The following is a 27,500-nucleotide window of genomic DNA, read 5'->3' as shown; positions in this document are numbered from 1 at the left end:
CAATACGCATACGTGAGTGAGAAAGAGAGAGAGAGAGTGCGCAGGCGTGCGCGTGCGTGTCTGGTGTGTGCAGCTGGACGCAGCACGTGAGCGCCGTAAAGGGGGGAAAAAAAAAAAAAAAAAAAAAAAAAAAAGCAACAACAATAACAAAACGTCTGGCACAGGCCATGACAAGACAAGACAAGACAAGACCAGGCAAGACAAGACGGTGACCAGCTGACCACTGGAGACAACAAGACAAAGTGTCCAGATCCAACGCCCACAAAATGTTACTCTAATAAAAAAAAAAAAAAAAAAAAAAGGTGATCTAACGTAACACGCGTCCGAGATCAGGTGACACGGACGACGCCTACTTGGCTACTTGGCTGGCTGGCTGGCTGGTTCGATTGCTTGGTTGGTTGGTTGGTTGGTTGGTTGCCTGGCGGACAGTTTTTCTTCCTCGCCTCGTCTGGTCTTCTTATAGCACCACGCCCACGCCCACACACCACACACACACACACACACGTCTGGTCGTTCCAATTTATTACTGCAGTGTGCGGCTTGTCTTGAAAGAGACGCTGTCACCACCACCATCATCATCATCATCATCATCATCATCAGCGGACGACAGTCCACCGTCCTCTCCACCAGCACCCCACCCCGCCCCTCTCTCTCTCTCTTTCTCTCCCTTCCCCTCCCCGCCTCGCTGTTAGTAATAAATCGCTCCCCCCCCCCCCCCGCCCCCCCCCCCCACCCCGTCCTTCCCCTCTCTCTGTCTCTTTCCTATGTGTGTGTGTGTGTATTTCTGTTCGTGTGTCTGTACGAGACTGAACACCTGCTTGAGCAAGAGCCCGTTCACATATATGAAAAACAAACAAACAAACAAACAAAAACCAAAAACAACAACAACAAACCAATTTATAACTTATTTTCTTAAAACACACACACACACACACACACACACACACACACACACACAACTATCATAGTCTGTGTTTGTGCGTCCGTGCTTTATGTGTGTTGTGTGTGCGTGAGAGAGAGAGAGAGAGAGAGTGTGTGTGTGTGCGTGTGTGTGTGTGTGTGTGCGTGTGTGTGTGTGTGTGTGTGTGTAATTCTCCCGCTCTGCATGAACGAACGCAAACGTTCGCAGCATGCAAAGTATCTGAGGCCAAATCTGCCCTCGTCAGAAGACGACGACGAAGAAAAAGGGGGAGGAGGAGGAATAGGAGGGGAAGGGGAGGAGGAGGAGGGGAAGAGGAGGAGGAGGAAGAGGAGGGGAAGGGGAGGAGGAGGAGGAAGAGGAGGGGAAGGGGAGGAGGAGGAGGAGGGGAAGGGGGAGGAGGAGGAATAGGAGGGGAAGGGGGAGGAGGAGGAATAGGAGGGGAAGGCGGAGGAGGAGGAGGAGGGGAAGGGTGAGGAGGAGGAGGAGGGGAAGGGGAGGAGGAAGGAGGAGGAGGAGGGGAAGGGGGGGGAGGAGGAGGAGGAGGGGAAGGGTGAGGAGGAGGAGGAGGGGAAGGGGAGGAGGAGGAGGAGGCGGAGGAGGGGAAGGGGGGGGGAGGAGGAGGAGGAGGGGAAGGGGGAGGAGGAGGAGGGGAAGGGGAAGGGGAGGAGGAGGAGGGGAAGGGGGAGGAGGAGGAGGAGGGGAAGGGGGAGGAGGAGGAATAGGAGCGAAGGGGAGGAGGAGGAGGGGAAGAGGAGGAGGAGGAAGAGGAGGGGAAGGGGGAGGAGGAGGGGAAGGGGGAGGAGGAGGAATAGGAGGGGAAGGGGAGGAGGAGGAGGGGAAGAGGAGGAGGAGGAAGAGGAGGGGAAGGGGGAGGAGGAAGAAAGAGAAGTAGGAGGAAGAAAAAGAAGAAAAGAGGAAGAGGAGGGGAAGGCGGAGGAGGAAGAGGAGGGGAAGGGGGAGGAAGAAGAAGAGAAGTAGGGGGAAGAAAAAAAAAAGAAGAGGAGGGGAAGGAGCAAGAGGAGGAAGAAGAGGGGAAGGGGGAGGAGGACGAAGAGGAGGAGGGGAAGGCGGAGGAGGAGGAGGGGAAGGGGAAGAGAGGAAGAGGAGGGAAAGGCGAAGGCGGAGGAGGAGGAGGAGGGGAAGGCGGAGGAGAAGGAGGAGGAAGGAAAAAAAAAAAAGACGAAGAAGGAGAAGCGAGGCAGAGGAGGAGGAAGAGGTGGATGAAGAAAAAGAAGAAGTAAAAGAAGAGGAAGAAGAAGGAGAAGAAGAAGAAGAAGAGATTAGCAAGTAGGAAGACGAAGACGAAGAAGACCAAAGTTAATCTCAACACAGCACACTTCCCCGTGTGTTGGCCTCGCTCGTAAAAAAGCTAGAGAGCTGGAGTCATTGACCTCTGTTTTGTGGCGCGAGGAGAGATGGGAGGGGGGGATTGGGGTGGGGGGGATACGGTGGGAGGCAGGGTGACGTGGGTGAAAGGGCGGGGGGACGGGGGGAACGTGAAGATTGTAAGCGTCGCTGGGCGTGGAGAAAACGGGGGTGGGAGGAGGTGTGTGTGTGTGTGTGTGTGTGTGTGTGTGTGTGTTGGGGGGTGGGGTGGGATGGGGGAAGGGTTGGCGTTGACACTAAGTGACACAAACGCACGGATACACGCTCGCACGCACGCACACACACAATTTATGCTAATGCACGCACACACACACACACAAACACACGCACGCACATACACACACACTCACATTCACACACACACACACACACAAACACACACACACACAGCCATACCATTTACACGCATCTCCTGAGAGAGAGAGAGAGAGAGAAAAAAAATCGAAAAATGTATGAGCTTTCAAGAGCATCAGTGTACCATCCATATACCCTGTAATTGATTTCCACGTCTGTAGCGTGCGTTTCTTCTTCATCACCCCCATCACCCCCACCCCACCCCCCTCTCTCTCTCTTCCCCCCTCTCTCTCTTCTTTCCTTTTTTTTTTCTTCCACCCTTTTATGCTGACTCTACGTAATGCCCAATGCTAATAAACAAAAAAATAAAATAAATTTATAAAATAAAAAAAAAGCTGTGTCGTATTTGCCCGAGTATGAAGAAGAATACGGTGTTTCCTTTCAGATATTATACTATAATTAATATCTATTCCCTGCTCCTCCACCTCCGTCCCCCCCCCCCCCCCTCTTAAATGCGCGTGCGCGTGTGTGTGAGTGCGTGCGTGTGTGTAAAATTAAACCACACCCTTCCTTCTTTTTTCTTCTTCTTTTTTTTTTTTTTTTTTTTTTTTGCATTTTAATGATGCAACTTTTTTTTCTTTTCTCTTTTTTTTTTCCTTTCTATTTTTCTTTTCTTTTCTCTTCTAATGAATGAGTTGTTTACCTGCACTTTCTTTTCTGCAAGATGGCATTTACAAAAAGAAAAAAAAAAGAAGAAGCATGTTTGTAAAGATGTTTGCTTTTGTTTGTTTTTCAATGACGAGCAAGTTTGTTTTTTGTTGTTTTTTTTTGTTGTTGTTGTTGTTTTGTGTGTGTGTGTGTGTGTGTGTGTGGGGGGGGGGGGGGGGGGGTGTCACTCTGTGTGTGTGTGTGTGTGTGTGTGTGTGTGTGTGTGTGTGTCACTGTGTGTGTTCGTTCTTTAGTTTAGCGTCTTTTCACTATTTTAAAATAAAATAAAATAAAATAAATAAAAAAGGGGGTGGGGGGCATGGGGTATAACTAACATGCAATTACATTTAACAGTAACAATTCAATAATAATAATTATAATAATCAGAAACCATTAACACAATTCTGAAGTGCATTAAAGGAATGTAGAAATAGGGCTATGAACTAATGCCTGTGAAAGTTCGACCATAAGAACCTCGTCAGAAATAACTTTACAAAAACCATCTGCAGAATTATTATTCTCTTTGAAATACTTGGGCAAGAAGGTATGTAACTGCTGGCAGTGAAACAAACAATGATGCAAGCTGAACTGCTTACCACAGATGCATGTAACATTTTTACTATACTATCTTCAGCGCATCAGGTTTTATACGGAAGAAAGTAGAGGTTATTAATCTTGTATAGCAAGCTGATGGATTCGGTATCTTTTCTTTAATAATATTCTCGGGGAATAATGTTCCCTTATGGTTTAAAAACTTTAACTTCCATCGGTTATGAAATCGACCCCATGCTGATTTTTCTAACAAAGTGTATGCCTCTTTTACGGAGAGACGGACATGTATTTTTGTCGATTTTTCTGAATCTTGTGCTCCTCTTTTAGCTGCTTTATCAACAGTTTCATTGCCAAGAATGCCCACATGAGAAGGCACCCAATAAAAACTGACCTCAGTCCCTTTAATCCTTAAACAATGTACCAAATGATTTGCCTCAATAACTAAGTCAGGTCTTGTTTCAAGGCTGAATAATTCTAGAGCATAAAGTACTGATTTGGAATCAACAAAGAATGCTATTTTCGAGAAAACTATTTGATGGCTCACTAAGTAGTTCAGAGCTTGTATAATAGCAATTAGCTCAGCTGTGAATATGGAAAGGTGTTTACCAATAAAATAAGATTTTTCAACTTTAAAGGCAGGAATATAGAAAGCCGCACCAGCGTTTTTGTCATCAAGAACAGATCCATCTGTAAATATATGGAGATGATTCTGATATTTTTCTGTTATATGAATTCTGGCAGTACTTGTCGTGATATTGATGTTTTCTTCCTTTTTTGTTTCAGAATAAGTGATATTAAAATCCGCTTTCAACATTTCCCAAAAAGGAACAGGAGAATGATGTGGTTTTGCAGCTAACTCTCTCATGTTAACTTCAGATTCTTTTAACAGGTTTGAAATGTAAGTTGCAACTGTTTCTTGTGATGAAATGGCTTTAGCCACAGCGTACTCAACTACGCTTAGTTAAGATCGCCATGGCTTTAGCTCTTTTAGGAAAATCAATGTCTGATCTTACTGCCAGTTCATCAGCAATGAAATTTTTTGTCATTGAAGTGTACCTCACAGCGAATTTTGCTGTTGCTAACTCATGATGTTCATTTAAGGGAAGAATTCCGGCTGTTTTGTATGTTTCCTGATTGGATGCATGAGAGGGCACTCCGAGGGCAATTTTGATAGCCTTACAGTCTACACTTTGAATCTTTTGTAATAGACATTTAGGTGCACTGAAAAATATTTCTTGTGCATAGGTTATCTTAGATCTTACAAGGGCCATGGCAAGATGAGTCAATGTTTTTGTATCCATTCCCCAGGGTAAGCGGCTTATAATTTTCATAAAATTGATACTTTTCCTTGCCTTTGTTAAGATGTAATCAAAGTGAATATTCCATGTCAGCTTTGAAGTAAGATAAACGCCTAAAAACTTCACTACCTGTGTGTGTGTGTGTGTGTGTGTGTGTGTGTGTGTGTGTGTGTGTGTGTGTGTCACTCTGTGTGTGTGTGTGTGTGTGTGTGTGTGTGTGTTTGTGTGTGTGTGAGTGTGTGTGTCACTCTGTGTGTGTGTGTGTTTGTGTGTCACTGTGTGTGTGTGTGTGTGACTGTGTGTGTGTGTGACTGTGTGAGTGCGTGTGTGAGTGTGTGTCACTGTGTGTGTGTGTGTGTGTGTGTGTGTGTGTGTTTAGTTTGAATGCTGAACGTTCTTTACCTGCCCTCGATCATTAAAACAATGATGAAGCATCTTTTTTGTTTGGTTTGGCTTTTGTTGTTGTTGTCCCCCCCCCTCCCCCCCATAGTTTGTTAGCGATGATAGTGTCGATATATATATATATGTGTGTGTGTGTGTGTGTGTGTGTGTGTGTGTGACAGAGTGTATACGTGTGCATGTGTGTGTGTGTGACTGTGTGTGTGAGTGAGAGTGTGTGAGTGAGAGTGTGTGTGTGTGTGTGTGAGTGACAGAGAGTGAGAGTGTGTGTGTGTTTTGTGTGTGTACGTTTGTTTAGGGATCTTTTAAAAAAAATATATGTAAATCAGAGCGTCATATGGGTGAAAGTCTTGACCAAGAGTTCAAAGCAGGCAAGAGACTCCAAGGAAAATGACGTGGCGGGTGAGGGGGGGGGGGGCAAGCCTCCTAAACAAACAAACAACAACAACAAAAAACACGTCACCTTAATTACGTCTGGATGAGAGTGACGTCAATTATCTTGTCACCGTCAGCGGTGGTGGGCCCACTGGAGGCGTGAAGTCAGCACATGCTGGGAGGGGGTGGGGGGTGGGGCGGACGACGTAATCTGGGTGATATCTTTTCCTTTCTTTTCTACTCTCTGTGTGTGTGTGTGTGTGTGTGTGTGTGTGTGACAGAGTGTGTATACGTGTGCATGTCAGTGTGTGTGTGTGTGTGTGTGTGTGTGTGTGTGTGTGAGAGAGAGAGAGAGAGAGAGAGAGAGAGAGTGGTGGTGTGGACGACGTAATCTGGGTGATATCTTTTCCTTTCTTTTCTGCTCTCTCTCTCTCTCTCTCTCTCTGTGTGTGTGTGTGTGTGTGTGTGGCAACAACAACAATGATAATAACAATACTATTGCTAAAAAGTACTACTAGTAACAACAACAGCAATAATAATAATAACAACAGTTATCATGACTATTATCATGATGCAGTTCAAAAGTACACTGCCTTTGTAACTGTATTGTTTACAAGCACTGTGCACCTCTTTTTTTAGTGAGTCTATGTTTTAACCCGGTGTTCGGTTGTCTCTCTGTGTGTGTGTGTGTGTCTGTGTGTCCGTGGTAAACTTTAACACTGACATTTTCTCTGCAAATACTTTGTCAGTTGACACCAAATTTGGCATAAAAATAGGAAAAATTCAGTTCTTTCCAGTCATCTTGTTTAAAACTATATTGCACCCCTGGGATGGGCACAAAAAAATAAAAAAGAAGCCTAATTATATGCAAACTGCATTTACTGTTATATTTATATTTTTTGTATTCTCTAAACTTGGCACTTTGACCTCTTATTCTGACACAACAACTAGAGGAGTCATTATTATCATTTTTTTGTTGTTCAAACAGGAACTTCTTTTGCTAAGCATGGAAGTTTTATTTATTTTGCAAACGTTTTGGTGCAGATAGTAAAAAAGGGAAATTACTTTGTAATTAATGCTAGGGGACGTAATTTATCACAAGTGAGTCTTGAAGGCCTTGTCTCTCTTGTTTTTTTTTTGTTTATTCATGCGTGCCGTACATAAATATACACAACTGTATACACACTTTTGAGTGTATCATAACCTGAACTAGGACTGCTGACAACAACTGATCATTCATTTTTATGATTGCCACAAGTCAAGAGAAATAATAATCTATCACTTCAGTGCAATAAAGAAAAACAATATTCTAGTCTCCCCAATTCTTTAACATTCCTACGTGACAACAAGATATTATTAGTCAGATCTATCCATAGATACACATAAGTTGATTAACAGATAGACAAAAGTCACATGTATACTATATATATACATATATATATATATAAACAGATCATTGAACTTTGTAACTAGATATACTAATCTGACCATGGTGTGTCTCTAAACAAGCTTATCCGTGGTTGCAGACATGAATATATCAATTATTGATATCATTATACACACTCATGCCTGTCTAATTATACACTGGTGGCAGTTTGTCTAACCGAGAAGTCAATAGTCATCCCCTTTGAAAGTAACTCTCTCTCTCTCTCTCTCTCCACCCCACTCTTTCTTTCTCTCCCCCCCACACCCCTCCACACACACCCTCCATTCTATCTCTCTTGCCTCTCGCCCTAACGGAAAGAAATTCAGTTGACTGTCAGTCAATGTCTTTAAAAGGCTTTTTTTTCTGGTCGTAACTGTTAATTAGAGAATGTATCATGATAGCCACCATCATCATTTCCATTATCATATTATTTCTGATTTCTATTTTTTCATCATGCATGAAGAGAGAAAGGAGAGAGAGAGAGAGGAGGGGGAGAGAGAGAGAGGGGAGGAGAGAGAGAGGAGATGGGAGAGAGAGAGAGGGGAGGAGAGAGGAAAGAGAATAAGAAGAGAGGGAGAGAGAGAGAGATGAGAGAGAGAGGAGGGGGGGGGAGAGAGACAGAGGGGAGGAGAGAGGAAAGAGAATAAGAAGAGAGGGAGAGAGAGAGAGAGGAGGGGAGTAGAGAGAGAGAGAGGGTGAGAGAGAAGAGAGAAAGAAAAGAGAGGGGGAGAGAGGAGGGGAGGAGAGAGAGAGAGAGGGGAGGAGAGAGAGAGGAGGTGAGAGAAAAGATAATGAGAAGAGAGGGAGAGAGGAGGGGGAGGACAGAGAGGATGGGAGGAGAGAGAGAGGGGGGAGGAGAGAGAGGGGGGAGGAAAGAGAGGGAGGAGGAGAGAGAGGGAGGAGAGAGATAGGGGGGAGGAGAGAGAGAGGGGGAGGAGAGAGAGGGGGAGGAGAGAGAGAGGGGGGAGGAGAGAGAGAGGGGGAGAGAAGAGAGAAAGAAAAGAGAGGGAGAGAGAGAGAGGGGAGGAGAGAGAGAGGGGGAGAGAGAAGAGAGAAAGAAAAGAGAGGGAGAGAGAGAGAGGGGAGGAGAGAGAGAGGGTGAGAGAGAAGAGAGAAAGAAAAAGAGAGGGGGAGAGAGGAGGGGACGAGAGAGAGGAGGGAAGGAGAGAGAGAAGAGAGAAAGAAAAGAGGAGAGAGGAGGGGAGTAGAGAGAGGGAGGGGAGGAGAGAAAGGAGGAGAGAAAGGGGGGAGAGAGGAAAGAGAATGAGAAGGAGAGAGAGAGAGAGAGAGAGGAGGAGGGGGGGGGGAGATATGGCAGACTGCCCACTGGCAGAGAGGTATATGGGGGTTGGGGGGGGGGGGGGGGTGGCCTGTGTGTACAGTTCAGTGTGAAAGGGCAATGACCAGAGAACGAGAGAAGGTCGGTGAACTGCTCACTGCTGTGCACAACACAGGGAGCTACTCTGTGCGTGTGTGTGTGTGTGTGTGTGTGTGTGTGTGTGTGTGTGTGTGTGTTAGTGAGAGAGAGACAGAGTGAGAGAGAATGTGTGTGTGTGTGTGTGTGTGTGTGTGTGTGTGTGTGTGTGTGTGTGTGTGTGAGAGAGAGAGAGAGAGAGAGAGAGAGAGAGAGAATGTGTGTGTGTGTGTATGTATGTGTGAGAGAGAGAGAGAGAGAGAGAGAGAGAGAATGTGTGTGTGTGTGTTAGTGAGAGAGAGAGAGTGAGAGAGAATGTGTGTGTGTGTGTATGTGAGAGAGAGAGACAGAGAGAATGTGTGTGTGTGTGTGTGTGTGTGTGTGTGTATGTGAGAGAGAGAGAGAGAATGTGTGTGTGTGTGTGTGTGTCTGTGTCTGTGTGTCTGTGCGTGCGTGCGAGTGTGTGTGTACGCTTCATTACTTGGTCAAAGACCCCAAACGCTGGTTACCGCACCGGTAGCCATGCCCTGTGGCTGGCTGGAGAGGGGGGGGGGGGGGGGGGGGGGTGGGGGGGCGCGGGTAAAAGTAAAGCACGGCAGATTCTCTTATCTGAAGTGAAAAACGAAACTCGCCTCTCTTATGTACACAGATATCGTTATGTGGATCGGACTTCAGCACGCAACGCAGCGATCATGGCCTTCGGGCTTCCAGTCCTATCATTCTGCTATCTCCAGTTTACAAAACATCGCATGCAAAGGCAAAGGCCTCGGAGGTTGATTGATTGATATATCTACGCTGCTGCCTTCGCGGGTACGTAGACGGACGGATGGATGGATGGACGGATGGATGGACGGACGGGTGGGTGTGTGGGTGGGGTGGATTGATACATGTAAGCACAGCATGCAAGCAAGCGCTCACGAAGAGAGAGAGAGAGAGAGAGAGAGAGAGAGAGAGAGACTCACACACACACACACACATCCCCTTGAAAATAGAAATTGGGAAAAAAAAAGCAAAAAAAAGCAGAGACACTGACGTAATAGTAATGACGTATTTTCTGCAGGGGGGAAAAAAAGTCGTCAAGTGTTAGTAGCCGTGACAGACAGAAGCCATTGGCGTCCAGCCAGCCAAGCAGACCCAGTGGAACGAGAAGGAAGGCTGCTGCCGTTAAACGCGTGTGAACGGTCCGTTTTGACTGGTCAGTCCCCCTCACCCCTCACAACTGCCGTGATTATTATATCATATCTCACATTCAGTATGTACATAATATACATAATTATATATATATATATATATATACATATCTCCACCACCACTTCCAACACCACCACCACTATCTCTGTCCCTGCCACTACTCCCAAACCATCACCACCACCAACCACCACCACCGCACGGGGCGACACGAACCGCCCCAACCGAACCGAAACTCACAACATGACGTAATAATGTAACGCACGGTGACGAAGCATTTCCTTCGCGCCCTCTCCCCTCCCCTCCCAACTCCTCCCCCTTTCCCCCCTCACTCCCGTCCGCCCGCCCCCCCCCCCCCCCCCAACCTCCCAAAGCATACCATTCTAAAAAAAAACCCACCCCACCACCTCATCACTGCGATACCCCCACACCTCCCACCCCCCCAATTTTCATCCATATGTCACCCTCTGCTCCCAACATCACCACCACCCTCCCAACAAATCCACCCCACCCACCCCCACCCCCCACCTACCCACGCCCTATGATTTCACAACCCCTACCCCCTATGATTTAACACCCCCTATGATTTCACACAAATCCAACACATACACACACACACACACACAAACAAAACAAAACGTACGGACACAGAAGCAGCCTGGGCGGCGACACTCTCTCACCCATTCAATGATGACAAACGACCGTGACGCGTAGCTGACGAGGCACGCTACTGGCTCTTGAGTGGGAAGAGGGGGTGTGGGGGGTGGGGGTTTGAGAAATAGCGAAGGGAAAGCCGAGGGAAGGGAGGAGGAGGAAGAGAAGGCGGTGGAGGAGGAGGAGGAGGAGGAGGAGGAGGAAGGGAGGGAGGGAGTGAGGTGGAGGAGGAAGGGGAACGACCTTTGCGGTCAACGAACCTGGCTTATAAGCCGGCAAAATGGCAAAAGCACGGTGCGGCAGGCAAAAGCGAAATAAAAAGAATGGGGGAGGGGGGGTTGGGGGGGGAGGGAACCTCTCAACCACCCCCCCACCTGTATTATAATCATCATTCCATGTTTGTTGTTGTCGTTGTTCAACGTTGACATACGTGTATACATGTATGTTCTTTCGTTGCAGAACTTTCTCTTTTCGGTGTTGTTATTTCTGTTGTTGTTGTTGTTGTTGTTGTTTTAGTCATCATTCTCATTATTATTATTATTATTATTATTATTTTTACAATTACTGATTGTTATTAACTTATAACCAAACCAGATTTTGTCGTTGGCCAAGGATATTGAATACCAAATTTTGTCAAAAACGGGATGATGATGATGATGATGATGATGATGATAATGATGATGATGATGATAATAATAATAAAAGAAGAAGAAATTCGTAAATCATCTATGAGGAAAAGTGGGTGATATGAGTGTGTGAAACAGATAGACAGACAGACAAACAAGCAGGTGATAGAGAGAGAGACAGACAGACAGACACAGAGAGAGAGAGACGGGGTGGGGGTGGAGGGTGGGGGGGTGGGGGGGGGGGGGGTGACAGTGAGAGAGTGGGAGAGGCCTTATTAAATCAGCGTATAATTCGGGACTTGTACCGTGTGACTCGAGAACTTTGTATTGGTAACAAGAAGCCACAGCCCCTTCTTAACCCCAACACATTACACAAAACAAAACAAAGACAGGCTAAAAATTCACATTTGTTTTTTTGTGTTAAGTGAAGCAAGCAAGACGATCCACTATGTGGGTGGTGGTGGTGGTGGTGGTGGTGGGTTTTTTGTTGTTGTGTTTTTGTTTTCTTTCTTTCTTTCGGTAAAGTGTAAGGGCTGTAAAACCTGCTTTCAATTTGTTTTTCTGTCTAAAAAGTAGTCAAGCAGGAACACGGGAGAGGAAAAAAAAAATCCACTATCGCTCAAATGCATGCACAAAAACACAAGTGCCCTCACAGGCGCAAGAACAGACGTACATTTTGGAGAGAGAGAAAAAAAAACACCTCTCTCTCTCTCTCACACACACACACACTGGGGCAGGGAAGCATAGAAAGAGAGAAACAGAAAGAGACACAGAGAGGTGAACAGAGCCACTGTACAATCTGAGAGAGTGAGGGGAGAGGGAGAGGGAGAGGGAGCTCAGGTGTGCAAGGGAGAGAGAGGGAGAGGTGTGAGAGAGATAGGGAGAGGCGAGGTGTGAGAGAGAGGGAGAGGTAAGGTGTGAGGGAGAGGTGAGGTGTGAGAGAGATAGGGAGAGAGAGGGGGAGACACACAGGGAGAGTGAAGGGAGAGGGAGCTCAGGTGTGCAAGGGAGAGAGAGGGAGAGGTGTGAGAGAGAGGGAGAGGTGTGAGAGAGAGGGACAGGTGAGGTGTGAGAGAGAGGGACAGGTGAGGTGTGAGAGAGAGGGAGAGGTGTGAGAGAGAGGGACAAGTGAGGTGTGAGAGAGAGGGAGAGGTGTGAGAGAGAGGGAGAGGTGTGAGAGAGAGGGAGAGGTGTGAGAGAGAGGGACAGGTGAGGTGTGAGAGAGAGGGAGAGGTGTGAGAGAGAGGGAGAGGTGAGGTGTGAGAGAGAGGGAGAGGTGTGAGAGAGATAGAAAGAGGGGGGGGGGGGAGACACACAGGGAGAGTGAGGGGAGAGGGAGGGGGAGCTCAGGTGTGCAAGGGAGAGAGAGGGAGAGGTGTGAGAGAGAGGGAGAGGTGTGAGAGAGAGGGAGAGGTGTGAGAGAGATACAGAGGGGGAGACACACAGGGAGAGTGAGGGGAGAGGGCGAGGGAGCTCAGGTGTGCAAGGGAGAGAGAGGGAGAGGTGTGAGAGAGAGGGAGAGGTGAGGTGTGAGAGAGAGGGAGAGGTGTGAGAGAGATAGAAAGAGGGGGGGGGTGGAGACACACAGGGAGAGTGAGGGGAGAGGGAGGGGGAGCTCAGGTGTGCAAGGGAGAGAGAGGGAGAGGTGTGAGAGAGATAGAGAGGGGGAGACACACAGGGAGAGTGAGGGGAGAGGGCGAGGGAGCTCAGGTGTGCAAGGGAGAGAGAGGGAGAGGTGTGAGAGAGAGGGAGAGGTGAGGTGTGAGAGAGAAGGAGAGGTGTGAGAGAGATAGAAAGGGGGGGGGAGACACACAGGGAGAGTGAGGGGAAAGGGAGAGGGAGCTCAGGTGTGCAAGGGAGAGAGAGGGAGAGGTGTGAGAGAGAGGGAGAGGTGTGAGAGAGAGGGAGAGGTGTGAGGGAGAGGTGAGGTGTGAGAGAGATAGGGAGAGAGGGGGGGAGACACACAGGGAGAGTGAAGGGAGAGGGAGAGGGAGCTCAGGTGTGCAAGGGAGAGAGAGGGAGAGGTGTCAGAGAGAGGGACAGGTGAGGTGTGAGAGAGAGGGACAGGTGAGGTGTGAGAGAGAGGGACAGGTGAGGTGTGAGAGAGAGGGAGAGGTGAGGTGTGAGAGAGAGGGAGAGGTGTGAGAGAGACAGAAAGAGGGAGGGAGACACACAGGGAGAGTGAGGGGAGAGGGCGGGGGAGCTCAGGTGTGCAAGGGAGAGAGAGGGAGAGGTGTGAGAGAGAGGGACAGGTGAGGTGTGAGAGAGAGGGAGAGGTGTGAGAGAGAGGGAGAGGTGAGGTGTGAGAGAGAGGGACAGGTGAGGTGTGAGAGAGAGGGAGAGGTGTGAGAGAGAGGGACAGGTGAGGTGTGAGAGAGAGGGACAGGTGAGGTGTGAGAGAGAGGGAGAGGTGTGAGAGAGAGGGACAGGTGAGGTGTGAGAGAGAGGGACAGGTGTGAGAGAGATAGAGAGGGGGAGACACACAGGCAGAGTGAGGGGAGAGGGAGGGGGAGCTCAGGTGTGCAAGGGAGAGAGAGGGAGAGGTGTGAGAGAGAGGGAGAGGTGAGGTGTGAGAGAGAGGGAGAGGTGTGAGAGAGATAGAAAGAGGGGGGGGGGAACACACAGGGAGAGTGAGGGGGAGCTCAGGTGTGCAAGGGAGAGAGAGGGAGAGGTGTGAGAGAGATAGAGAGGGGGGAGACACACAGGGAGAGAGAGGGGAGAGGTGTGATAGAGAGAGGAAGATACAGACAGAGAGGGAGGGAGATGAGAGAGAGAGAGAGAGAGGGAGACAGAGTCAGCCACAAAGCAATCTAAATTCTAAGACAGCAAGAGAGAGTGAGCAAACAAGAGAGACAGCCAACCAGCCAACCAGAAGCAAAACAAAGTCACAATAATACATACAATCAATTAAAATCAAACAGTCAGCTCTGAAAAACGGAAATATAATAAAAAGAACACGATAAGAAACGTGCAAGATCAAGATCAAAGACATGAAAGCAAAAATACTCCCTAATCCCCCCCCCCCACCCCCAAGCAAAACAAATTGTGACACAGTTTTTTTTTTATTTAATAAGAGTGCGGGGCTCTAAAAAGTGACACAGCTTAACTAACAGTGATCGCTTCAGGACTATCAGTCAATCTGTAACAGCCAAAAATAACTGGCACAGGAAATAAGAATGATAGGGAGGAGTGTGAGGGGGGAGTGTGTGTGTGTGGGGGGGGTGGGGGGGGGGCAAGGAGCTAAGGGGTGGAGGGGGTTAATGGGTGGGTGGAGGGGGTGAATGGGTGGGTGGGTGCGGCTGACCAAGCACTGCAGAGTGCAAAAAAAAAAAAAGGCAACATCCATTATTTCTACTAATTCTAGCTGTTACTGTTTTTTTTGGGGGGATTATTTATTTATTTATTTATTTTTTTTAATAATTTTTTTTTTTTAATGCGCTTGCCCATGCTGCAATGGTGGTGGTGTTGATGTTGTGGCCTTGACAACCAATAAATGCATGACGCATGTTCGGGAAAGCGACAGCAGTAGGATACACTAAAATAAAATTATCTATTAAAAAAAAACAAAAAAACAAAAAACAAAAAAAAAACCCAAAAAAACTGTTCCCCTCTCACCTCCACCTCAACCCCCCCATTAAACAATTAATATGCCAACAACAGGGGAAAATCATTAAAAAAAAAAAAAAAAAAATGTTGTGAAAAAGTTCCCCCCCCCCCTCACCCTCCACCCCCACAACACCCTCACCTTGTCAGTGTGGGCAGGTGAGGCAGTAAATGTGTGAAGGGTCAACAGTCACAAGGGCATTGACATCATGGGCATTGCAAGTGCATCCTGCACTCGCTCCCTCTCCCAAACCCCCACACCCCTGCCCTCCCCACTCCCACACCTGCACTCCCCTTCCACACACACTCCTCTTTCATGCATTTCTGTCCCCTGGTTTTTTGGTTCTTTTTCCTTTCTCTTCTTTGGAGTGTCTTGCAGTGTGTGTGTGTGTGTGTGTGTGTGTGTGTGTGTGTGTGTGTGTGTGTGTAGGGTAAGGGGGTGTTCTGTGTGTGTGTGTGTGTGTGTGTGTGTGTGTGTGTGTGTGTGTGTGTGTGTGTGTGTGTGTGTGTGTGTAGGGTGGGTGTTCTGTGTGTGTGTGTGTGTGTGTGTGTGTGTAGGGTGAGTGTTCTGTGTGTGTCTGTGTGTCTGTGTGTGTGTGTGTGTGTGTGTGTGTGTGTGTGTGTGTGTGTGTGTGTGTGTGTGGTGTTTGTGAATCTGTAATATGTAAACATATGTGTGTGTGTGTGTGTGTGCGCGTGCGTGCATGCGTGCATGTGTTCGTGTGTGTGTTTACTGTGTGCCCATCCACCTCAATACTGACTTCATTTTTTTTTTACAGGAGCACGAAGTTCAAAATCCCCCTTTTATTGAGTTTTCAACCCGTAACCTTTCTGAATCATTTTTTATGGTCCATATCATTTTTTATTGTAGTCCACATTCTGTGCTATGTCAAGTGGCATCCACAGCTCTGGAGGAAGATTTCAGGATGAACAGAAACAATGACAACAGCAGTGATCATACCAACAATCACAAGTAACATAACAGCACAAGGGAAGGAATTCAAATCTTTGCACAATCATGGAGTGATGGCCTAGAGGTAACGCATCCGCCTAGGAAGCGAGAGAATCTGAGCGTGCTGGTTCGAATCACGGCACAGCCCCCGAAATTTTCTCCCCCTCCACTAGACCTTGAGTGGTGGTCTGGACACTAGTCATTCGGATGAGACGATAAACCGAGGTCCCGTGCGCAGCATGCACTTAGCGCACGTAAAAGAACCCACGGCAACAAAAGGGTTGTTCCTGGCAAAATTCTGTAGAAAAATCCACTTCAATAGGAAAAGCAAATAAAACTGCACGCAGGAAAAAATACAAAAAAAAAAGGGTGGCGCTGTTGTATGGCGAAGGATAGGGGTTGGAGAACTGATAATACCAGTTTCAGTTTCAGTAGCTCAAGGAGGCGTCACTGCGTTCGGACAAATCCATGTACGCTACACCACATCTGCCAAGCAGATAGATGCCTGACCAGCGGCGTAGCCCAACAACGCGCTTAGTCAGGCCTTGAGGAAAAAAAGGAATGCCAACAGCACCCGGTGTTCCCAGGCGGTCACCCATCCAAGTACTAACCGGGCCCGACGTTGCTTAACTTTGGTGATCGGACGAGAACCGGTGTTGAAAACAACGTGGTATGGCCGTTGGCAAAAGGTTACCAACAGCACCCGGTGTTCCCAGGCGGTCACCCATCCAAGTACTAACCGGGCCCAACCTTGCTTAACTTCAGTGATCAGACGAGAGAACCGGTGTTTTCAACGTGGTATGGCCGCTGCCATCAGAGGGGATGGAGACAATGGGCACGCACAGCAGGAGAGAAGTTGAAGAAGCACTGGACTTTCCAGTATCTTAGGGTCTTGGGTTTGAATCCTGGCAGCTGGCAGGGGATGGTGGGATTCAGTGGGGAGATTCTTTACATTCTTCCCGGTCAACAGATACATGTGCAGACCTGTAGTACCTGAACACCCTTCATGTGTATCATATCTTGATCTTTTCAAGTCCAGCCTAACATACAGTGGGGGGGGGGGGGGGGGGGGGGGAACGTATTGGAATAATTTACCATCACGTTTAAAAAATATAACTAACCACAACAACTTTAAGCAAAATCTAAAAATGTACCTGTTCACAAAAATTGACGTCACCTGAAATCCAACATTGCTTTCGACAATTTGTGGGTTCCCTCTCACTCTCTCTTGAGTGGGTGCATTTGTGTGTGTGTGTGTGTGTGTGTGTGTGTGTGTGTGTGTGTGTGTGTGTGTGTGTGTGTGTGTGTGTGTTTCATGATTTTTTTTCTTTTCTTCTCTTATTCTTCCTTTTGTGGAATGGCTTTGAAAGGTGAAATAATGGTTTTGATTTTGTGCTCATTTTCGCTTCTTTAGCTTTATTCCCTCTTTAGGGCGAGGGCTGGATGTAAAAAAAATGCATGTTAGTTGCTTATCTATTACCCTCGATAATAAAGATTTTGTCTTTGTCTTGTCTTGTCTTGTCTTGTCATAAGCATGCAGATGATCGGATATCAATGTTCAAGATCACATAATCCAAGTCATGGTCTGGGGGTTATAGAAACAACGTCATTCCCCGACAGGTACACCATGAGCGGGGTAAAACCAACCATATATTTGTATTTGTATTTCTTTTTATCACAGCAGATTTCTCTGTGTGAAATTCGGGCTGCTCTCTCCAGGGAGACACGTCGCTATACTACAGTGCCACCCATGTAGAACTTTTTTTTTCCTGCGTGTAGTTTTATTTGTTTTTTCCTATCGAAGTGGATTTTTCTTCAGAATTTTGCCAGGAACAACCCTTTTGTTGCCATGGGTTCTTTTACGTGTGCTAAGTGCATGCTGCACACGGGACCTCAGTTTATCGTCTCATCCAAATGACTAGCGCCCAGACCACCACTCAAGGTCTAGTGGAGGGGGTGAAAATATCGGCGGATGAGCTGTGATTTGAACCAGCGCACTCAGATTCTCTCGCTTCCTAGGCGGACGCGTTACCTCTGAGCCATCACTCCCCATATATATATATATATATATATATATACATACACTAGTCAGCTATCTCAGCAGTGGCAGTGAACTATTCCCCACAGCAAGTGGTCAAGAGACAGCGACATTAACTTTAGCGTTGTTGTTGTCAATGACAGTCAGAAAAAGGCACAGCTTGCACACGCCCAAATGGCCACGTGATGTCCACTAACGATATGTTTTGCTAGCTTACTCCACGCCTGTCAAGCTGACATACTCCTTGATACCAAGGGCTAGGCTCTCATCGAAGTTTCAAGGCATGAAAGACTATCTAAATTAAAAGCAATTAGCGTTAATTAGTGAGCCGATAACACACCGCGCCACCACGGACGGATCCATGACATGAAGACTTGCATGTTCGACTGATTGCGAAACACATTACACTGAGGTCAAGGTCAAACTCTGATCTGAACAATTTCACTGCCCTGTCATCGTCAGAATACTCAGACGCACCGTGGCTACCGTTGTTACGCTTCTTCTTCATCTTCTGCGTTCGTGGGCTGCAACTCCCAAGTTCACTCGTATGAAAACGAGTGGGCTTTGACGTGTATGACCATTTTTACCCTGCCATGTAGGCAGCCATACTCTGCTTTCAGGGGTGTGCATGCTGGGTATGTTCTTGTTTCCATAACCCACCGAACGCTGACATGGATTACAGGATCTTTAACGTGCGTATTTGATCTTCTGCTTGCATGTACACACGAAGGGGGTTCAGGCACTGAGCAGGTCTGCACATATGTTGACCTGGGAGATCGGAAAAATCTCCACCCTTTACCCACCAGGCACTGCTCACCGAGATTCGAACCCGGGACCCTCAAATTGAAAGTCCAATGCTTCAACCACTCGGCTATTGCGCCCATCTACCGTCGTTCTAAATCAATCCTGTGAGGCAACCAAACTTTTACATTCTGTGTGGTATCATGTGTCTGCTGACACAGAAAAAACTGATCTCCACCTTCAAGTTTACCCACCTGGGGTTCTTCTTCTTCATCGTTCATTCGTACACATACATATATATATGATCTTTGTAGTTGCATTTCTTGTGAAGAGAGAGACAGAGAGAGAGGGGATGAGAGAGAGTGTATGTGTGCGTGTGTGTGCGTGTGGTGTGTGTGCGTGGTGTGTGTGTGTGTGTGTGTGTGTGTGTGTGTGTGTGTGTGTGTGTGTGTGTGTGTGTGGGTAGATGTGCAATGCGGTTTGGCTGACTGAAATGGAGAGGCACATAAATTTCGGTAATCTGTTCATTTGTACATATAGCTATTTCCATTTGGTGCCATTTAATTTATCTTTTTATTTTCTATTCATTTTATTCATTTTATTTGTTTGTTGTTTTCTTCTTATGTTGGACATGTGCTGCTGCCAAAAAGAAAATCTCTGTACCAAAGTATAGACAATAAAGTTTGTGTATTGTGTATTGTATTGTGTATTGTACGAATAGGCTTTTATGTGCATGACCATTTTTAACCTCATCATAATTTTAGGCAGCCATACTCCGTTTTCAGGGGTAATTCACCAGGGGTTGATGCCAGGGTCAAACCCAGGATCCTTAGACAGAAAGCCAGCCCCATGCTTGAAGTTTAACCACCCAGCTACCATGCCATCACCACTGGTGGTACTTCATGAATAGATCCAAGTCCAACGCACAATACTTGAACACACAATACACATTATGTCACACATGTGTACACGCATTCACTCATGCACAAACATTCAATCACACACACACACACATTAGTAGGTCAACAGATCTACATGACTGAATGGTAAAAGTCTGAAGCAAACCACTCAGTGTTCCACTGTGCGTAAGACAAACAACTCAAAAACCAAGGAAATATAATCTACAAAACAACATCTGAAAGCACCACCTTACTTGCATTATATAGAAATGTTTTGTAATCTCTCCATCCATAGCAACAGAGTCATTTCAAGGGCAGGTACAGATATAGCAACAGCCACATCAACCCCCCAGCCCCATTCCCCAGACATACACCCCGCACACACACACACACACACAATTCATCCATAGATAATATGCATAAGCTGAGTGCTTGCGATTATCATCTAAATGCCTGTGTATGCATGTGTGTGCATGTGCATGTGTGTGCATGTGTGTGTTCGTGCACTGTGTGTGTGTGTGTGTGTGTGTGTGTGTGTGTGTGTGTGTGTGTGATCCCATTCTTAAATGTTTATTTCTTACGAGTTTAATTCACAAATATCGCTGAATTATTATATTATTATCATCAACATTATCATCATCATTATCATTTGCGTACATGTGAATAAGAGAGTGTGTGTGTAATATGCATGTATGTGGTCAAGTGCATGTGTGAGATAACCTCACCATATTCATCCAGCATACAGTGAACGTTCATTTTCAAGACACGTATTATTGAACAGAGGAAACAAAAAACCACATTCACAAAATCCCCGTTTATCTCTCTTGATCAAATGTGTTCCAAAATAACACACACACCTCACGTGCATCATACATGTGTATGTGAAAACACGAAAACATATACAAAAGATGCATGCATGTGAATACAACACACACTCCAAGGCATGTGCACACATGTACAGTAAACTGATCAAGCTACACAGTATACACAGACACAGACACCACACACACACACAAACAAAACAAGTGCATGTGATGACGTGTACACAGTCACATTCATACTAACAACACATCCTCAGACACATAATTTCTTTTTCTGCTTTTCTTCTGGCTGTGACTCCTACGCTCACTTGTATACCAAGTACACGAGTGGGATTTTACATAATAATAATAATGGATACTTATATAGCACACTATCCAGAAATCTGCTCTAGGTGCTTTACAAAAACGCTTTTGTTAACATAAAACATTATATCTATTTTACATACACACACCAAAATGTGACTACACACACACACACACACACACACACACACTGCATACATACATTTTAACATACATGTGTATCTAACAGCTACCCTAACACATACGCACACACAGACAGGCACAAACTTACATAAACACATGCACACACAATACACATTCATTTACATGCATGTAGTTATGTACACATACATATGTATACACACATAGTCAAGCACAGCTAACGCAAAGGAAGTGGACCTGCCACAATTGAACTTATTGCTGAGGGAAAAGGTGAGTTTTGAGACGAGATTTAAAAGATGCGAGAGAATCAGAATAACGGAGGTTATCAGGGAGCTTGTTCCACGTCTTTGGCGATTGAAAAGAAAATGATCTGTGTCCATAGGTCTTACTTCTACATGTATCACTATATTTACCTCCACCATATTTATGCAGTCATTCTCCGTTTTAGGAGGGGTTGGAGTGGGGGTGGGTGTTGGGCAGTGAGGGGGGGGGGGGTGTAGGGGGGGGATGCATGCTGGGTATGTTCTTGCTTCCATAACCCATCAAATGCTGACAATATTGATCACATGTGCACAAGTTATACATACATATGCAGGTAGTTTACTATTGATAATCTTATCTCCTATACACAGCAAGGTCACTGACAAACTAGCACAGGCTTGCATGTCACATGGTGACCTTGAGTAGCAGACTTGATTAAAAAAAAAAAAAAAAAAAAAAAAAGAGAGAAAAAAAAAGAAGAAAAAAAATCGCCCCTAACCTATCACCACACTTCATGCACTGGTCAGTGTGATCTGTGATCCCAATGTGCCCCCCACCCCACACTGTGGAAAAGTCCAACTTCCAAACCGCAAATGTCAGATTACATGCCACATGATGATACATACACAAGCATGCACACACCACGATATACTCATTTGCATAACAATTTGCACACACCCCTGGTATGACAATCTCTATGGGTAATAAGTTCCTGTACTTTCATTTCTAGATTTAAAAACAAAATATCCATGACGGCCATCTGGATTATGCATTATCTCTTATCTTAGGGTCAGCAATTACTGGACTTTTTCTTTCTGAACCAAAGAGAAATAGGGCAATGTACTGCTTCTTAATATTTACGATCAAATGTGTCTTTCCTCCCCCTTATCACACCCCCTACAACAAACCACCAAATATCTCGAAAACTCTTTATGGCGTAATTATTACGGCACGTCAATCCTTGTAAAACAAGTAAACATCCGCTTTAGAAGAAGCTTGACACCAATTCCTCGCTATTTTTAGCCCTCAACTAAAACTGCTGTCAACTTCTTTGCAAAACCTCCTTGTTTAGGAAAAAACCAAGCTGCAAGATTCAAAGTCCCCTTTCCGCACAACAACAGCTGTCAGGGTGGCCATGACGGCCGTGTTAAGAGTTACGTGGTGAAAAAAAAACGAACGTGTACCTGCTGTGTGTAGTTTGTTTTCCGTGTCACGGAGCGCACTTGCCAGCTAGCACCCAACTGCAGCCCACGATCGCCACGCATGAATCAGAAGCGACTTGCTTCGTTCTTTCGGCCTTTGCACTTTGTTTCCAGACAGTCACTCGGTTACTCCTCCAATTTTGCCCATGGAAAAAGCAGGCCGGCACAGCACTGCACCCAATGCACGAGCATTTTCACCAAGTTTCAACAGCGATGACCAGAAAAAACAGCGGAGAATCGTCTCACCCGGCGAGCCGACCATCGCTCAGCGACGATAATCCGGGAACTTACTTCTCCATTGTAACCTTTCGTGCCATGGTCACATGACAAAGGCCACATTCGGCGCGCCAATCACGTTTTCGATTCGTGTACGTCTTGGGGTTCAGTCGAGAGGCCCTGTAGGGGTAATCTTGTTTTATTTTTGGGGGGCTCGGGGGGGAGGAGGGGGGGGTGCTTTTCCTCTGTCCTCGTCAGTTGGTGCAGATGTGTTTTGTTTTGTTTTTTGTTTTTCTCTCAAGGACTGGTCTGTCGAAGCGAGGAAAGAATTTTTCTTTTTTCAAGTTTCATCGTTCTTGTGCATCATGGACATACCTCAGCGTGAACATAAAACGTCTGTCATGCTGATTTTCTCCGGCAGTCAGCCAGTCGACTCTCCGTTCTCTTCTCAAGCGGCACATGTGGCGCATATGGAAATGTCCGAACACGGTTTTTGTTTGTTTGTTTGCTGCTTTCAACTCTTCCTGACATACCAAAAAAAAAAAAAGAAAAAGAAGAAGAATAAAACAGTGCAAATCCACTGTTCTTTCCTGGCACACAATGCAAGATTTCGGCCGTCTCTCTGAGCAGGTTCCGCCATGTGAATGTTGGGTGGACGTAACGGTGTGTGTGTGTGTGTGTGTGTGTATGTGTGTGTGTGTGTGTGTGTGTGCGTGCGTATGTGCGCATTATATGTGTGTGTATCCGTAAGCGCGCGCGGTGTGTGTGTGCTTACATGCGTGTTCCAGTGTGTGTGTATGTGTCTAACTAAGGGGCGGGTGTCGGGCATTTTGCGAGTGTCTCTGAGTTGTGTTTAACCCGTGTACGCACGAGCGCGCGCGCGCGTATGTGAGCTGAGTGTATGTATGTGTGTGTGTGTGCGCGCGAGCGCGCTTATATCATGCATGAGTATGTGTGTCACAGTGTGTGTGCGTGCGTGTGTGTGCCAGTGTGTGTGTGTGTGTGTGTGTGTGTGTGTGTGTGCGTGTGTGTGTGCTGCATGTTGTGCATGTGCCAGTGGGTGTGTGAGTGTGAGGTGTGGGGGTGTGTGTGGGGGGGGGGGGGTGTATGTGGATGTGTGTGCATATGCACGTGTGTGTGTGTCTGTGTCTGTGTCTGTGTGTTGTGTTTATGTATGTTGTGCATGTGGGTGTGTTTATCAGTGTACGTGTGGGTAAGTGTCTGTATCGTGTGTGTGTGTGTGTGTGTGTGTGTGTGTGTGTGTGTGTGTGTAGTGGGGGTGGGGAGGGGTGCAGGGGGACGTGGGGGGGGGGGATGGGGAGGGGGCATCGTGGTTGGTTACCGGGAAGGTGGTGAGCGCGATGAGGGGGGCGGAGGGTGGTGAGGAGCTAGGAGCGTGGTGGGTTGGGCGGGGGGAGGGGGGGGGCAGCATGGAGAGAGAGAACAGCTGACTGACTTCATCTTGGGTGACCTCACCATGCAGACCTCACCCGTTTTGTTATCGTGCCGGGGATAAAAAAAACGGGCATGCAGCAAGGTCTCTCTGGCTGTCTCTGTCTCTCTCGGATTCTGTCAGTGTCTCTTTCTCTGTCTCTGTCTGTCTGTCTCTGTCAACGTCTCTCAGTGGCTCTCTGGTTCTGTCTGTCTGTCTGTCTCTCTCACACACCGACACACACACACACACATACATACACACAATCTGACACACATACACGCGCGTACAAACACACGCACACTGGCAAAGAACACCAGGCAGTGCTTATCTATTATTCACGGGAATAGATGAAGTTATTATTTCTTGTTTTGTCTTGGTATTGTGTTCTCTCTCTCTCTCTCTCTCTCTCTCTCTCTGTCACAAGACTTCATACAGGAGATCCGGTTGTTGTACGTGACATGAGATGGCTCGCACGCGCGCGCAACTGAATACACACACACACACACACACACACACACACACACACACACACGACTTGTGGCAAAGACTTTTTGCGGGCCGGCCGGAGTGACGGTAACTGACGGAGGACACGGGAAAAGCGCCACCCGATATCATTGAAACCCCAGCAAACTCTGCGGCCGACCGCCTTATAGGAACTGCATTGGGGTTCGATATAATTGCATAGTGGAAATGGAACCGATGAGAGGTCATGAAATTGTCAAACCTGTTACCTTCAAGAACAGCATCGGAGGCCAGTGGTGGGTGGGTGGGGGGGTTGGGGGGGGGGGGGGGGGGGTTTGGGGGGAGGGCGTTGATGACATGGAATTCGAATCAAGTCATTTGTCAAACTTGTTAGCCTTTATTAACGGCCTGGGGGAAGGGGGATTGAGGGGTGGGGGGTGGTGGGGATCCGTTAATTGCATGGGAAAATGGAATCGAGAGTCATTTGTTAAACCTGTTACTCTTTTCTCAAGGCCTGAAACAGCGCGCTGGGTTAGATTATGCAAAAAAAAAAAAAAAAAAAAAAGGCCACGCATCCACCCCCTTTTAATTCCCCCCCCCCCCCCCCCCAAGCAGATATGGTGTAGCGTACTTAGTATATATGGATCGCTCCGTACCTTTGACACCTCCTTGAAAACTGAAACTGAAACTGTTATCCTGACATCCTCGACTGGAGTTTCGTGTTGAATCCGGCGTCGGATGTCTCGACTATCGTGTTTGTTAGTGTTTAAGTTAAAAGATAGATACAGAGACAGATACAGAGATAGATAGAGACAGAGGCAGACAGACTGACATACACTAGATACATAGACAGATAAAAGAGTAACTCATGTCTTTTCAGACAGATAGATAGATAGATAGATAGATAGACAGACAGACAGACAGATAAACTGAAGAGTAACTGATGTCTTTTCGGGGTACATAGACAGAGAGACAGACAGACAGACAGATAAAAGAATAACTGATGTCTTTTCGGGGTATATAGACAGACAGACAGACAGACAGATAAAAGAATAACTGATGTCTTTTCGGGGTACATAGACAGACAGACAGACAGATAAAAGAATAACTGATGTCTTTTCGGGGTACATAGACAGACAGACAGACAGACAGACAGATAAAATAGTAACTGATGTCTTATCCAGTACATAGACGACCTGGATATAGGGCCCGGCTGAATCGGGGTTACGAGTTAGCAACAGGCGAACTGGTCGACGTCATCCCCTCCACATCTCATGATACCTGCCTGCCAGTGCCTCACTCAGCCCCACTGCCACAGCCCCCCCCCCCCCCCCCCCCCCCCAGCCCCCACCCTCCCATCCTTCCCCCTCCCCCACACTTCCGGCCAACCTACCTGAGACAACCCACAAAACGAAAAAAAAAACCCCCACTATTTATATAAATAACAATACTGTTTAAGCTCCAATACATATCATCATAATATATATATATATATTAACATGTATGTTAAAATGTATGTATGCAGTGTGTGTGTGTGTGCGTGCGTGCGTGTGTGTGTGTGTGTGTGTGTGTGTGTGTGTGTGTGTGTGTGTGTGTGTGTGTGTGTGTGTGTGTGTGTGTGTGTGTGTGTGTGTGTGGTCACATTTTGGTGTGTGTATGTAACATAGATATAATGTTTTATGTTATCAAAAGCGTTTTTTGTAAAGCACCAAGAGCAGATTTCTGGATAGTGTGCTATATAAGTATCCATTATTATTATTATTATCATTATATATATATATATATATATATATATATATATATATATATTCATTTATTAATCAATAGCTCACTGGAGACACTGCCAAATCACCTATTGAGAGACGACGGCTCGCACGACACACCATGTGCCAGCAGCAAGCTAGGGACGACAAAGTCACCATCCAATGATTTCAGAGATCTGAGCTGCCACGTTTTATATATATATATATATATTATATATACAGTCCGCACGGTATTGATGAAAACATTACAAACAGGGGGACCCTTATATAGATGATTGATCTGAGTGCACCTTTATGCTTCGATGGGGGTTAAGGGGGGGGGGAGGAGGGGGTAGGGGGGGGGGGGAGAAGGGGCGGGGAGCTTGTTAGGGTGTGGGTGGGGGGTGCCGGGGAGGGTGGGTGTCGATCGATCCTTATTAACTCACTCAGTACGGCCAGTCCTCTCTTCTCCTCTACACTCGGATGTCCAGTGAGTGTCTGAATGACCCAACCTTTAGCTTCCGTCGTCAGAATTGTGGTATTCTTTGTCAACATTCACCTCTTCAGTATAAGAGCCTTCCGCTTGATATATTTTGATGATGGTAATTGGGGTGAAACGCTGTTAACGTCGTCTCTTTCGCCGTTCGTATGGAGAGAGTTAAAGCCTGCAATGGAGTTGAGGAGAAGTGTGGGGGGTGGGGTGTAGGGGGGGGGGGGGGGAAGTGACTGAGGTTTAAAAAAAAAAAAAAAGATCGTGTGCGGTGGGGATTTTGGTCAGCAACGAATAACGCTTGTGAGGATGTTCTTCAAAGGACTGACGCGTGTTCGTGGTACCTGGAGAGACATCATCTGGACTGAAGTCTTCTTCTTCTTCTTCTTCTGCGTTCACTCGTATGCACACGAGTGGGCTTTTACGTGTATGACCGTTCTTTACCCCGCCATGTAGACAGCCATACTCCGTTTTCGGGGGTGTGCATGCTGGGTATGTTCTTGTTTCCATAACCCACCGAACGCTGACATGGATTACAGGATCTTTAACGTGCGTATTTGATCTTCTGCTTGCATATACACACGAAGGGGGTTCAGGCACTAGCAGGTCTGCACATATGTTGACCTGGGAGATCGTCAAAATCTCCACCCTTTACCCACCAGGCGCCGCCACCGTGATTTGAACCCGGGACCCTCAGATTGACAGTCCAATGCTTTAACCACTCGGCTATTGCGCCCGTCGGGACTGAAGTCAAAATGGATGTATTATATACACAGTCATGGATTTAAATGGTCCATGATCCAGTCCACAGCTCAACTTATATATCTATCTGGCTGCTTCACGGCAAAGCCAGCATGGTCAGACTGAAGAAAACGAACGACTACTGCTTCTGGGTTACGTAGTATCATCATCATCATCATCATTATCATTATAACAACAACAACAATAATAA

At 46.7% G+C, this 27,500-nt stretch overlaps 1 protein-coding gene and 2 non-coding genes across 3 annotated transcripts in view; all 3 read right to left on the bottom strand.

Moving 5' to 3' along the window:
* Positions 1–22,480, bottom strand: part of LOC143299895 (uncharacterized) — a 134,990-nt gene extending 112,510 nt beyond the window's left edge. Inside the window, exon 1 of the mRNA XM_076613391.1 lies at positions 22,186–22,480. The gene's annotated coding sequence lies outside the window, so the exon portion shown is untranslated. The remainder of the gene's footprint in view (positions 1–22,185) is intronic.
* LOC143300087 (5S ribosomal RNA) lies at positions 16,360–16,481 on the bottom strand. Its single transcript, XR_013057604.1, has one exon. It is a non-coding gene; the product is annotated as a 5S ribosomal RNA (ribosomal RNA).
* Positions 16,489–16,609, bottom strand: LOC143300089 (5S ribosomal RNA). Its single transcript, XR_013057606.1, has one exon. It is a non-coding gene; the product is annotated as a 5S ribosomal RNA (ribosomal RNA).
* Positions 22,481–27,500: the final 5,020 nt, after the last annotated feature.

The sequence above is a fragment of the Babylonia areolata genome, chromosome 25 (assembly GCF_041734735.1).
Source record: "Babylonia areolata isolate BAREFJ2019XMU chromosome 25, ASM4173473v1, whole genome shotgun sequence".
NCBI lineage: Eukaryota > Metazoa > Mollusca > Gastropoda > Neogastropoda > Buccinidae > Babylonia > Babylonia areolata.
Note: the sequence above shows the minus strand (reverse complement) of the source record. Positions and strands in the feature narration are given on the sequence as shown.